This window comes from Oncorhynchus nerka, linkage group LG9a (assembly GCF_034236695.1).
Source record: "Oncorhynchus nerka isolate Pitt River linkage group LG9a, Oner_Uvic_2.0, whole genome shotgun sequence".
Taxonomy (NCBI): domain Eukaryota; kingdom Metazoa; phylum Chordata; class Actinopteri; order Salmoniformes; family Salmonidae; genus Oncorhynchus; species Oncorhynchus nerka.
Window position 1 is genome coordinate 29575433 of NC_088404.1, and position 14587 is coordinate 29590019.

Below are 14587 nucleotides of genomic sequence, written 5' to 3' on the forward strand. Positions count from 1 at the left end.
ATGAAGAACTGTATATATCAAATCAAATTGTATTGGTCGCATACACATATTTAGCAGATGTTATTGCGGGTGTAGTGAAATTATTGTGTTCCTAGCTCCAACAGTGCAGTAATATCTAACAATAAACTACAATACACACACATCTAAAAAGTAAAAGAATGGAATTAAGAAATAAATAAATATTAAGAGGAGCGATGTAGGTTCAGAGTATAAATAAATATATGTGATGGGATGTATAGAAATGATGGACAGTATATGGATATTTCAGGTATAGGTAATATGTCTGTAGAATACATAGGATAGAATAGTACATGTACAGCAATAGTTAAATATAGGCCTTGACTAGAGTACAGTATATACATAAGAAATTAGTAAAACAACATTATTAAAGTGACCAGTGTTCCATTTCTATGTACATAGCCAGCAGCCTTTAAGGTGCAGGTTTGAGTAACCAGGTGGTAGCTGGCTAGTGACAGAGACTATAGTTCAGGGTAGGATACTGGGCAGAGGCCGGCTAGTGTTGACTAGTTAACAGTCTGATGGCCTTGAGATAGAAGCTGTTTTTCAGTCTCTGTATATTTATCTTCTAATGTTATATAATAGTTTATCCATCAGATTGATATAAAGATACAAACCATGTTTCCATATGTGACAGACAGTATCTACTGTCAAGGAAACTTTAGGCCATATGGAACATTAGGAGGACAATATTAAAAACGGATTTATTAGTGCATTCAGACTGAAAGTCGACTTCACAGACTAAGGAGAACAGCTCTAGAGTTGGGTGTCATACTGATTTGTCCCCTGTCTCACAGCAGAATGGGATTACACAACCTATAGAGCAGTACCACATCATTCTAGATCTAATGAAGGAAATGTGTTGGAAAGCTATTTCCTCTCCCAGACAAATGGCCATCAGCCCAACAAAAGCCAGGGGAATGCAATCACTGTCAGTAGAGGTTGTGGCATGAGAAATCACTCATCCCAAATCCCTTAACATGTCATACTCTTTCAAAGAGCTCTAGTTCAGAGAGGAAAGAGACCATTTTGGGGATGTGGTAGGAGGGGGAGAGGACGATACAGGCATACGGGAGTCACACCACCACCACCAAGCCAAAGGAGAGGCCTGCTAGGAGGAGAGGGGAGGGAGGCAGCCATCCCTGCTTTTGGCTGGGACCATGTGAAGCACTCCGCTTCCCCTCTTCTCCCTCCGAGGGGCTTTTGTCTCTCACGCAAACAGTGGTGTTGGCCCCAACTCACCCAGCCAAGCACTGGGTCCAAGCTGGCAGGGGCGAGAAAGGGAGGGAGTGGAGGAAGGGGGGTATGGAGGGTTGGAAGGGGGCAGCGGGCAGCAGGCATGTCCAGAAAGCCAGTCCCATTGAGGGCCGCTGATGTCATGCCTATGCCCACCGTGGGAGAGCAAAGAAGAGGAGCGGAGAGGGGAGTGAGGTGCCCCTTTCTCGCCACCCCTTGGCCTCCCCCTCCCTCCACAGTTCTATTTTTCCGGAATGAATGAATCTTTCAGAAGCAGCAGGCCATTGTCTACCATAATCGACAGCGATTATTCCAATTTTATGCTGTGTTCCCGGGGCGAGGAGGTTCCCCAAGCTCCGGCTTTGAGAGAGACGTAGCGATGCAGCCAGCACCCAGAGGAGTTGTCCTAGCAACGCACCACGCACCACAGAGAAGTGGAAGAGAGACTAGAGAGGAAGCTCTATTGGCTGCTGCTGCACACACACACACACACACACAAACACACACTTGATAGATTAACGGAGGCAGTAGGCACCTTGGATTCTCATTTCAACTAAAGAAAGTAAAACCTCAAGGCGCAGTGAGTAATAGAGCCATCAGATATACCCAGAGACTATGGCAGCAGCCTTTTAAACAGCTTTAAACACACAGCTTAACAAGCCTTTTCCCACACCACCTCTCTCACACACCAAAGAACTATCCCAATTCAAAACAGCACAATACATTGTACAACAGTACTCCACACCGTACAATGCAGTGAAATGTCTGTATAGCACGCAAGGCTCGTGTGAATCTAACTACATTGTGAGTTTTTGCTTTAGACTACTTCTTTAGACTTTCCAGTGTGCTGCTGGTTATATTGCATGTGCCAGAGAGGGCCAGGGAGGGCCAGGGAGATGTAAATGGAACTGCAGTTTCCCAGTGTGTTCCAAGGAGTCCGATGACGGTTCTCATGACTGGAGCATCACAATGTAGCTGTGAGGTAGAGATAATTGGAGCTGGGCCATGTAGGCCCCGGATATCTGTTCACCCCTCGGGGGCCTCCCTGCCTACCAGCCTCTTAGCCACTTGCCATGTAGAGGGAATGGGAGATGGGATCACACACTGGCCTGGATGACTGTAAAATAACACGCTTAAATGTACCTCTTAGCAAACACTCGAGGTTGTACCATGCCTAGGAATAGGGAGATACAGCCAACAAAGTGGAGGAAAGGTGTTACAGAGTCTTGATCACCTATTCCATGAAGTGGATAGGGCCAATACATTCTCTAACATGTAAATGGTCGGTCAAGCATAGATTGCCTCTTGGTTACGGTTGAGGAAACAACTAAATGACTGTCTCAAAACCGCTCAGAGAGATGCTGATAATGATGTGGAAAAGAGAACATCTGATATTACAGTTTAAAATTGTACCTCTGAGTGGGCGAATCCTCATACACTCAAATGTAAAATGATATCTAGCTAGTTGATCAAAGTTCTCATAATAACATATTCTTATGAACAATGCCTTTCTTCTCTACCCTCACTCAAGCAATTGTGCCAAACAAAACTACTGACTGTATTGAGATAGTGCAAGTAGAGATGCTATGAGATGCTAGTGCCATCCGTTTTGTCACCAAAGCCCCTTATACTACCAACCACTGCGACCTGTACTCTCTCGTTGGCTGGCCCTCGCTTCATACTCGTCACCAAACCCACTGGCTCCAGGTCATCTATAAGTCTTTGCTAGGTAAAGCCCCGCCTTATCTCAGGTCACTGGTCACCATAGCAGCACCCACCCGTAGCACGTGCTCCAGCAGGTATATTTCACTGGTCACCCCCAAAGCCAATTCCTCCTTTGGCCGCCTTTCCTTCCAGTTCTCTGCTGCCAATGACTGGAACAAACTGCAAAAATCACTGAAGCTGGAGTCTCATATCTCCCCCACTAGCTTTAAGCACCAGCTGTCAGAGCAGCTCACAGATCACTGCACCTGTACATAGCCCATCTGTAAATAGCCCATCCAACTACCTCATCCCCATACTGTATGTATTTATTTATCTTGCTCCTTTGAATCCCAGTATCTCTACTTGCACATTCATCTTCTGCACATCTACCATTCCAGTGTTTAATTGATATATTGTAATTACTTCGCCAACATGGCCTATTTATTGCCTGACCTCCCTTATCTTTCCTCATTTGCACACACAGTATATATACTTTTTCTACTGTATTATTGACTGTATGTTTAGAGTAAGTTTGCAACTAATGTGTTTGTGAAATGTCCATGCTTATGTAAAGAAGCAGACATAATGGTTTCTAGTAGCCAACCAGAGCAAATTGAACTCTGGATTCCTGAACATTTCACCCTGTTTGTGGCCTCCGCCTCCTTCATATTATCAGAGCTAGAGCAAGATCACACACACACACAGCAGATTAGCCAGCAGGTGGCTGTGATTATGAAATCTCCTCAGAGCTCATCTTCTAAACACCTCTAGACAGGCAGTCCCAGACCCAGGGGAGAACCACTGACTTGCCTCTTTGCTAACAAGTTTGATGGTCTATGAAAATCCTCTGAGATAATTGCCACATAAGGGATCACTTCAAGCCAATCAAAGCCACCGGTTCTCCAAAAGTGAAGTCTTGCAGCTACTGTATGCAACAGAGCCTTCAAAGCCTCAAAGGGAAAGTTGCCCACTAATGAAATACAGGTCAGAAATGTGTGTGTGTGTGTTTGACACTAGCAACTTATCTAGGGTTACTGCTGGTCAAGATGTTCCACTGCAATGGACAAAGAGGACAGTCAACATCAGCAATACCAAGGCCACGCACAAAGACACACACATTCTCTCACTCTCTCTCTTTCTCTCTCTCTCTCTCTCTCTCACACACACACACACACACACACACACACACACACACACACACACACACACACACACACACACACACACACATTTTCTCTCTGTAGTTCACATGACGGACTGCATATCATCCCCATTGTGAACCCTGTCAAATTGTCCTGGATGTACACATATGAGATGTCTTCAACATTGACTTATTGCAAAAATCACTGAAGCTGGAGACTCTCTAACTTTAATCATCAGCTGTCAAAGCAGTTTACCAGTCCCTGTACCTGTACACAGCCAATCTGTAAATAGCACACCCAACTACCTCATCCCCATTTTGTTATTTATATTCTTGCTCTTTTGCACCCCAGTATGTATACTTACTTGCACATCATCATCTGCACATCTATCACTTCAGTGTTAATGCTAAATTGTAATTATTTCGCCTCTATGGCCTATTTATTGCCTTACCTCCCTAATCTTCTATATGTGCACACACAGTACATAGACCTTTTCTATTGTGTTATTGACTGTACGTTTGTTTATGTGTAACTCTGTGTTGTTGTTTGTGTCGCACTGCTTTGCTCTATCTTGGCCAGGTCGCAGTTGTAAATGAGAACTTGTTCTCAACTGGCCTACCTGGTTAAATAAAGGTGTTCTCAACTGGCCTACCTGGTTAAATAAAGGTGTTCTCAACTGGCCTACCTGGTTAAATAAAGGTGTTCTCAACTGGCCTACCTGGTTAAATAAAGGTGAAATAAAAATGTCAAAAAATAAAACATTTCAGTCAACATCTCTTAACTGACAGGTTGACAGGATGTAGTTTATTACCACATTAGGTCCTGTGACATGGCCTGTGATGTGTGATAAGGCTAAGTCCTGTCAAAAAGCTTTGCCATGGCCCTGTTCCAAAACTCACATTTATAAACACACAGTAATTCCATTAGGATGTAGTTTAGTGCTAAATACAGTGACATGCAGAGGCAATTTACACACACTTGTCTATGTGAGAGCAAATCCTGCCCTGATTCTGCTGATGAAAACAGGATACTGTAGGCCTGTCCAAGTGGAACACAATACAGTGTGACACAATTCTTTCTCTATTACGTTCTCAGTTAAACCATCAATCATCAAATTCTCCTTTCTAAGCTGACATCAGATGGGTGGGTTAAGGTTCTCTCTCTAAGAATAGGGTGAGATACTGTAACTCATTGTGCTGTTTCACATCAGACCCTCTCTCTCTGTTTTATGCTACAATAACCTTTCACTTCAGTGCGATGAATCAGGATCAGACAGAGTGTTTATTGGTAGTCTTAAACAAATCTACCTTGCAACAAAAGTATACACCTCACACACGTGGTTATGGGCTTTAAAAAAGAAGATACCTTTACCATGTCAGATATGGAGTTGACATTTATTACATTTTCAGTTTGCATACCAATACTACACTCTATATACATCACAGAAAACTGAAATATAATGAAACCGTTTGACATAGACACACCAGATTTTCGACGTAAAAAAAGTATATCTATTAATTATGAAGTTGTATAAAAGATGAATAATATTCCACCCATGAGGGAAATTTGGTCATTTGACTGCAGGAAAAATAACCCAGGGAAGCATAATCAGCATCCTGGTAACAAGGCATGATTGAACCATACGTACCTCTCTGTGTGCGTCCCAGCACAGCGCGGAGGTTAGGCCTTTGTTTGGGCAACCTCTTTGTACCCATAATGAGAAACTTCTGGGAATCCTGAGGCCCCCTGCTGTTACTTAACTCTATGTCTGTGTGTGAGGGATGGTCAGAAAGACAGAGGCAGAGCTGGCTGAGATAAAGACAAAGAGAGTGTGTAAGGGTGAGTTAGAGGGAGTGAGTTACAATCCCCTCGCATCCTGCCTCCTCTTTCCTCGCCTCCTTCTCAAAAACTATTGGATGAGAAGCCAGAGATCCGTCCACTCTGACCTTTTCCTCCAATGGATTTTGAGACGGAAGCGAGGAGAGAGTAGTATGCAATTGAGATTCTCCCAGTGAGTGAGTGAAAGAAAGAGAGAGAGAGAGAGGATGAGTGAATGAATCTCTCTTTTTTTCTCCTGTTTCCCTTTTACTATGCTCTCCCTCGAACTGCAATTCTCTCTCTATCCACCTCCTATTCTTTCTCCTATATTCTTCTCTCCTCTTTATTTCTCTCTCTCCGTTTCCCATAGCTCCTAATTAACAATAAACTCTCTCCATTTTCATCTCTCACGCTTCTCTCCCAGTCTTTTATGGTCTGATGCTGCTGTCAGCTTGTGGTTTTGTTAGCTCTCACAAAGACACCAGGAGGATTTAGTGTCTGGGCTGTCCACCTACTGTACCTCCATCCCTCTCAATCTCTACCCCAATCTCCCTTCACCTCTTCACTTCCCTACACCTTTCTCCCTCCCTCCACTTCTCTTCAAGCATTTCGCTACACTCGCATTAAATCAAATCAAATCTTATTTGTCACATACACATGGTTAGCAGATGTTAATGTGAGTGTAGCGTAATGCTTGTGCTTCTAGTTCCGACAATGCAGTAATAACCAACGAGTTATCTAACCTAACATTTTCACAACAACTACCTTATGCACACAAGTGTAAAGGGATGAAGAATATGTACATAAAGATATATGAATGAGTGATGGTACAGAACGGCATTGGCAAGACGCAGTAGAGGGTATCGAGTACAATATATACATATGAGATGAGTAATGTAGGGTATGTAAACATTATATGAAGTGGCATTGTTTAAAGTGGCTAGTGATACATGTTTTACATCCATTTTTCCATTATTAAAGTGGCTGGAGTTGAGTCAGTATTTTGGCAGCAGCCACTCAATGTTAGTGGTCTCTGTTTAACAGTCTGATGGCCTTGAGATCGAAGCTGTTTTTCAGTCTCTCGGTCCCTGCTTTGATGCACCTGTACTGACTTCTCCTTAGTTTTGTTGACGTTGAGTGTGAGGTTATTTTCCTGACACCACACTCCGAGGGCCCTCACCTCCTCCCTGCAGGCCGTCTCGTCGTTGTTGGTAATCAATCAAGCCTACCACTGTAGTGTCGTCTGCAAACTTGATGATTGAGTTGGAGGCGTGCATGGCCACGCAGTCGTGGGTGAACAGGGAGCATTAACATCTGCTAACCATGTGTATGTGACAAATACAATTTAATTTTATTTGATCTCTCCCCAAATCTCCCAACACCGCTTCACCTCCTCTCTCCATCTCTCCCCCAATCTCCCTCCACCTCCCTCCAAATGTATTCTCTCCTCTCTCACCCCAGGTAATCTGTAATCTAGGAGATTTCCCTTATCGCACCTCCCTTTTCCCCCTCCTCTCCTCTCACTCATTACCTCCACTTAATCAGAGAAGAGCTTTGTTTCTACGCTAGAGCGCCTCTCCTCCCCTTTTCTCACCTCTCCGTCTTTCCTCTTGTTTCTCTCCTGTTCCCCATCCCTGCATTCACACATGCTGGGTATGAGACAGTGCTGCTATCATTAACGCCAGCACATCTGTTTAACACAGCTGGCTGTATGGCAGAGAGGAGAGGAGTGCAGCTTTTGATGGCTTCAGTCCAATCCCTATAGGACCTGATTAAATCAGGAAGGCAGATAGGCGGGAAGGCAGGCCCACCCCCTCCTACACCCGCTACACTGCACAGATCAGCTGGAATGAGAGGGAGAGAGGGAGGGGGCGAAGGAGGTAGCGAACGAGAGAGTGAAGGAGGGATGTAGAGATAGACGGCTTGAGGAGAAGAGAGGTTAGGAGACAGAGATATAGAGGGGAAGGAGAAATTAGGGAAGGGAGGGGAATGGGAGTGGATGGTTCAAGTGTACCGGTAGAGAGGCCAGATTAAAGCAATCAATTAAAGTGGAGAATGAGTATTTATGTGTATGTTTATTTGAATCTGAGGGATCCAGCATGGAATTACATCTGTTGGTTACAGAAGAGGCTGACATCTGTGTTAGTAGGCTCACCCCGTGAAATTTGATTATTGCGCTTACAAAACAATTTCTGTTTCATACATCACTAGGCTCACCTGCCACACTCTCAAATGTGCACAACTTATGCGGACACACACACACACGCACACAATCATACTGTCAGCGGCATACATATTGCCATAAATGTCCTTCTGTCGGGTCCTGGGTATACAACGAGGGGTGAAGGGATTGCAATCTCTAATTAAACACTATAGACCCAGTTCAGCTCTTCTCTACTCTTCTCACCCCACAGACTCACTCTCCTCTCCTTTTGTTCTCTTCACAGTTATACATATTATACATTTTGTATTGTAGATATGTAGTGGTGTAATAATGTTATATGATGTACTGTTTTATCCTTTGTTTTATGTCTAATGTAAGTGCCTTAATATGTTTGGATCCCAGGAAGAGTAGCAGCTAATGGGGATCCCTAATACATACAAATACAATCACACTACCTCAGAGTCAAGCGAGACACCGCAATCCTCCACACTGACATACAGTATATACACACACAAGTGCAGGCACATAAATAGACATGCACATTACATCATATGCTGGCAGCACTATGCTATATCTTAGCATACATACTGTAATAGCCAGTACATCCAACTCCATCTGAAACCACTCATATACAGTCTTCACAATGCCCCAGAGATTTTCACATATTATACACATTGTGTCTATACAAACCATTTACAGGATGTGCTTCATTAGTGCAGACCTTTTACAGGATGTGCTTCATTAGTGCAGACAGTTTGTTTATGTCATCTACCAGCTGCTCTGTATCTACAGACTGTACTACAGATTCCTCCAGACACAACTTATATCATACTATATATCATATACAACTCATATCATACTACTACCATTACATTACTCTAGAGATACATACCTACAGAAGCACCATATGTCATCTACCGACAGAAATGTAATGCCCACTAAATAGCAAGTACCACAGTAGTTGTACAACACTATGTGGAAACTGAGCATGCAGTACTGTGAACTACTTGTGTAAACTCTATGGCGCCAACCAGGCTAATAGATGCTGGCAGTAAGGGCATCATGTCACACCCTGACCATAGTTTGCTTTGTATGTTTCTATGTTTTGTTTGGTCAGGGTGTGATCTGAGTGGGCATTCTATGTTACATGTCTAGTTTGTCTATTTCTATGTTTGGCCTGATATGGTTCTCAATCAGAGGCAGGTGTTAGTCATTGTCTCTGATTGGGAACCATATTTAGGTAGCCTGTTTGGTGTTGGGTTTTGTGGGTGATTGTTCCTGTCTCTGTGTTTGTTGCACCAGATAGGGCTGTTTCGGTTTTCCACGTTTGTTGTTTTGTATTATGTTCATGTTTAGTTGTCTTATTAAGAAACATGAACTTCAACCACTATGCATTTTGGTCCGTCTCTCCTTCGACACAAGAAAACCGTGACACATCAAGTATTCATTAATCGTTTTGTCTCAAATTGTGACACTGTGTCTGTGTTGGATAATACTTTTGAACCAGGATGCAGATCAATGCCTGCTAGCACTGTGGGGAGAGAGGGATGGAGGGGAGGGCTGGTATCAGGGAAGCAGAAAAGTGTGACGGATCTGTCAGTGGAGTAGCAAGACTCAGCTCCTGAGACTTCTCTCCTCTCTTTCTTCCTTTCATTCTCTAATCTCTACACATAGGCTATCTCTCCATTTATCTTATCTGCTTCTATGTCTATTTGATAAGTACCAGATATGATGCTAACCATTGTCTTGCTTGTGCTGATATGTCTGAACAAATAAGAAATTCATTTTCTTAGCAAAGATCAGGTTGGCCAAAACTCTGGACACCTCAACTGGTTTCTGAGCAAAACCGTTGAGAGCATACTAATAAAGCTATTGAATTTAGGGGGAGAAGTCTAGCTGGACGAGACCCAAATGTTTTCCTAATGACTAGCCTAGCACTGCGACATTCAATCAACAATTAAAAAAAAACATGGGGGACCTATGTAACATATGAAATGAGAAATTGCAACTTTGTCTAACCTTTTGTAGTAGTGCATAGGCCAGGGCCTATGGGGTAAACTCTGTTTGCTTGGCATTTGCAAGCCTGTGCCAACATGCATATCAAACTTTTTGTTGTGATGGAGACTGGGAAGCCTTTTGTTGCCTGCTGCACCTTGTGAAATGCCCTGAGGTGGCTGTTCATTGTTTTTCTTTCCACATCATTTTTTGCTACATGTTTTTTCAAACTATCCAAATATTTCTTCAGCAGTATTGGAATGCTTTTGAGAGAAAGCGAGAAAGAGAACTAGAGAGAAGGGGCTTGGGGTGGGGAGCTTCTTCCCGCCTGTTTATGTCAACTACAACCAGTGTGAGTCAATTGTAATTACTTACATTTAAGATACATGTATTTTTCCCCTGTCAAGTGTCTGATACTTGAGTACATAATCTCTACACCCAGGGAATCCTCTCAGAGAGTGTTAAACCCTCAATCTGAGAGTTAAGGCACACAACAGAAATTCCGCCAAAAACATCAGCCTAAAGTAATCCCATTTTACAACAGAACTGTGTGTGATTCCCTGCGCTGTTCCATGTTCTGTCAAATACAGCTTTCTATGGAAATGTCCAGCTGTTCTCCAACAACACAGTGTATAATTGATTTCTAACTGAACATATATGCAATCTGAGTCAAGCACTTTAGCTTCCACTATGTCGCAATGCAACAATGCGGTTGAAGGTTCTGTTGCGGGACGACTGTCATACTTAGACGTTTTCCAAACTCTGGGGCTTTTTCAGTCCGGTTTTGACTAGGTGGTAGAAGTGATGACAGGAAGTTACTTTTCCATAGCAGGTTAGGATAATATACGCAGCAGGTTAGGAGAATTAACACAGCAGATTAGGAAAATGAATGTAGCAGGTTAGGATAATTAGATTAAGGTTAGGAAAAAGGGATAGGGTTAGTGTTAGGGTTATCTAAAACGCCATCCTAACCTGCTATGAAAAGTCACTGCCGGTCGTAGCTGTACTCCATCTAGTCACAACCCTTCAGTCCGGACAAAATTCATAGAAGGACAGGAAGTTCCAGGAAGTTCCACAGAAGAAGATGAAAATATGTGGATAGCTAGTAACATTCCTAAAAGTGAATACTTCTACTAGTATGTTAAATAATACAGATTGGCTGTTAAGCCAATTATACTTTATGACTGTTTCCTCCTGTTTTAGTTAATTGAGATGTTATTGACACATGTTTTTGATTATAATTATTAGGTGGAGGTTGCTAGCGCTAGTATAGACTAGCCTTCAGCTAACAAGTAAAAAGTAACTAAATTAAACCTATTTTATTATTAACTGAAACAATATTTGTCTCCTGTATTGAATCAAAAGGTCATATTTTGCAATCTCCCCCAAAAAATGAGATCTCTGACAAGAGACTAGACTATCTTCCATTTTGTCTTGCTTTGTGAAACCCTCTGCACGCCCAGTGGCAGAACGAGATCGCATGAGGATAACGTACACCGTAATGAAATACATCACGATGTAAACAGGGCTGCTCTGTGTTTTAAACACAGGCAATATCAGGCATATTAGTAAAGGGTGCGTCAACATTATTTGCTTCCCACTAATCACATAGGCCACGAAACCTAGGCTACAGCATACCCACTCATGTTTGAGTTTATTTATTGAGTTTATTTTATTTTTACAGGGACAGTGCACATCAACGTTTCAGTAAAAGTGCCGGTTTTAGCCAGCCGGCTAATTTTCAACCGCAGTCCCTGGGAAGGTTATTAAAAACAATTACAATATAGACAATAGCAACATAGGACAAGCAAGACATAGCATACAAACAGAGCAACATAGGACAAGCAAGACGTAGCATACAGACAGAGCAACATAGTACAAGCAAGACGTAGCATACAGACAGAGCAACATATAACAAAGAGCAGCAAGACAAAATTCATAAAAGCAACAAAGTGTTTCCACACCTCACAAGCTACAGACAACAGACAACATGAAAAGCGGCAATACACAGTTAAGGACCATGTTCACAAATCTGATTGACCTTTAGCCATGTCTTCAAGCATTTTGTGAAAGTGTGATATGTGATGCATTTATGTGTGTCTGATGGCAGTGTATTCCAGACATGGGAAGCTCTCACAGAGAAAACAAATTTACTCAAGGTGCTTTACCTTAAGGGAACTATACAGTCACCTCTCATGGCAGACCTTGTGGATCTGCTGCCATATGTTTGGGTTTTCTGTTTAACAAAAATACTGAGTGGAGGGGGAGAGGGACAGGGATGTTGGGACAGGTCACTTCCCATATCTGAGAGACATGTCAGATACAGTGCCTTCAGAAAGTATTCACACCCCTTGACTTTTTCCACATTTTGCTATGTTACAGCCTGAATTAAAAATAGATTAAATTGAGATTTTCTTTGTCCCTAGCCTACACATAATTCCCCATAATGTCAAAGTGAAACTATGTTCTTCGAAAGTTTTAAATTCATTAAAAAATGAAAAGCTAAAATGTCTTGAGTCAATAAGTATTCAAACCGTTGTTATGGCAAGCCTAAATAAGTTCAGCAGTAAATATTTGCTCAACAAGTCACATAATGGCGGGCCGGGCACAGTGCACGCTGACACAGTCGCCAGGTGTACGGTGTTTCCTCCGACACATTGGTGCGGCTGGCTTCCGGGTTGGATGGGCATTGTGTCTAGAAGCAGTGCCGGATTGGTTAGGTTATGTTTCGGAGGACGCGTGACTCTCGACCTTCGCCTCTCCCGAGTCCGTATGGGAATTGCAGCGATGAGACATTACTGTAACTACTTCCAATTGGATATCACGAAATTGGGGAGAAAAAAGGGGTGAAAATGCATTTTTTAAAATCACATAAGTTACATGGACTCGCTCTGTGTGCAATAATAGTTTTTAACATAACTTTTTAATGACTACTTCATTTCTGTACCCCACACATAGAATTATCTGTAAGGTCCCCCAATCGAGCAGTGCATTTGTCACGCCCGTAGAGAGCCTTTTTATTTCTCTATTTGGTTAGGTCGGGGTGTGATTTGGGTGGGCATTCTAGTTTTTGTTGGCCGGGTATGGCTCCCAATCAGAGGCAGCTGTCTATCGTTGTCTCTGATTGGGGATCATACTTAGGCAGCCTTTTTTTCCACCTTTAGTTGTGGGATCTTGTTTGTGCTTAGATGCTTTCTGCACTGCATGTAGCTTTACGTTTGTTTTTTGTATTTTGGTGTTTTTTCAATGTCATTTAAAATAAAAGGAAAATGTATGCCTACCACGCTGCACCTTGGTCCGCTCATTTCAACGAATGTGACAGCATTTCAAATACAGATTCAACCACAAAGACCAGGGATGTTTTCCAACACCTCGCAAAGAAGGGCACCTATTGGTAGATGGATAAAAATAAAGAAATAAGACATTGAATATCCCTTTGAGGTGAAGTTAATAATTACACTTTGGATGGTGTACCAATACACCCAGTCACTACAAAGATAGAGGCTGTCTTTCCTAACTCAGTTACCAGAGAGGAAGGAATAGTGATTTCAATTTTGACTTTAAAACAGTTACAGAGTTTAAGGGCTCTGATGGGAGAAAACTGAGGATGAATCTAAAACATTGTAGTTACTCCACAATAATAACCTAATTGACAGAGTGAAAAGAAGGAAGCCTATACAGAATACAAATATTCCAAAGCATGCATCCTATTTGCAACAAGGCACTAAAGTAATATTGCAAAACATTTAGCTTAGCAATTTTTTGTCCTGATTAGAAAGTGTTATTTTGGGGGCAAATCCAATACAACACATTATTTAATACCACTCTCCATATTTTCAAGAATAGTGGTGGCTACATCATGTTATGGGTATGCTTATAATCGTTAAGGACTGTGGAGTTTTTTAGGATATGGAAATGGAATAGAGCTAAGCGCTGGCAAAATCCTAGAGGAAAACATGGTCCAGTCTGCTTTCTACCAGACACTGAGAAACGAATTCACCTTTCAGCAGGACAATAACCTAAAACACAAGGCCAGATCTACCCTGGAGTTGCTTACCAAGAAGACAGTGAATGGCCGAGTTTCAGTTTTGAATTAAATCTACTTGAAAATCTACGGCAAGACCTGAAAATGGTTGTCTAGCAATGATCAACCACCAATTTGACAGAGCATGACATAAAAAAATAATAATAATAATAAGATTCAGCAAATATTGCACAATCCAGGTGTGGAATGTTCTAAAATACTTACCCAGAAAGTCTCACAGCTCTAATTGCTGCCAAAGGTGCTTCTACAGAGTATTGACCCAGGTGTGCGAATACTTATGTAAATGAGATGTATTTTCAATACATTTGCTAAAATTTCCAAAAACATGTTTTCACTATGTCATTATGGAATATTGTGTGTAGATGGGTGAGAAAAAAAACATATTTAATACATTTTGAATTCAGGCTGTAACACAACACAATGTAGAATAAGTCAAGGGGTAAATATTCTTTCTGAAGGCACTGT

General features: G+C 42.1%; 1 protein-coding gene across 2 annotated transcripts in view; it reads right to left on the minus strand.

Moving 5' to 3' along the window:
- Positions 1-14587, minus strand: part of LOC115134157 (excitatory amino acid transporter 2) — a 64636-nt gene that overhangs the window by 35802 nt on the left and 14247 nt on the right. The gene's annotated exons all lie outside the window — the stretch shown is intronic.